A 286-nucleotide genomic window follows, 5' to 3' on the forward strand; every position below is an offset into this window, starting at 1 on the left:
AATCCTATGAAAATTTCATACGTATCTGAAAGGACTTTAGAAACCACAAAACAAAAACACCAGCCAACGACACCTACAACACATAAAACCAACAACTTATGAAATAAATAAAACATACTAAATGTTCTTTCTATTCATCCTTTCCGTTATCCATTTCTTTTTGTGTGTTTGCAAGGGAAAGGGTAAAAGCGAGCCTTTCTTGATAACTTCATCCGACGGACGAAAGCAAGATCAAACTGTAAACAGACCTGATGATGCGAACCTTGACATGAATTTGCGTCCACGT

The 286-nt window shown here is 36.7% G+C and overlaps 1 protein-coding gene across 1 annotated transcript in view; it reads right to left on the reverse strand.

Moving 5' to 3' along the window:
• LOC119582339 (serine/threonine-protein kinase Warts-like) overlaps positions 1–286 on the reverse strand; it is a gene marked incomplete in the record, with an annotated part of 22,010 nt that overhangs the window by 5,961 nt on the left and 15,763 nt on the right.

This window comes from Penaeus monodon, chromosome 15, assembly GCF_015228065.2.
Source record: "Penaeus monodon isolate SGIC_2016 chromosome 15, NSTDA_Pmon_1, whole genome shotgun sequence".
NCBI classification, from domain to species: Eukaryota; Metazoa; Arthropoda; class Malacostraca; order Decapoda; family Penaeidae; genus Penaeus; species Penaeus monodon.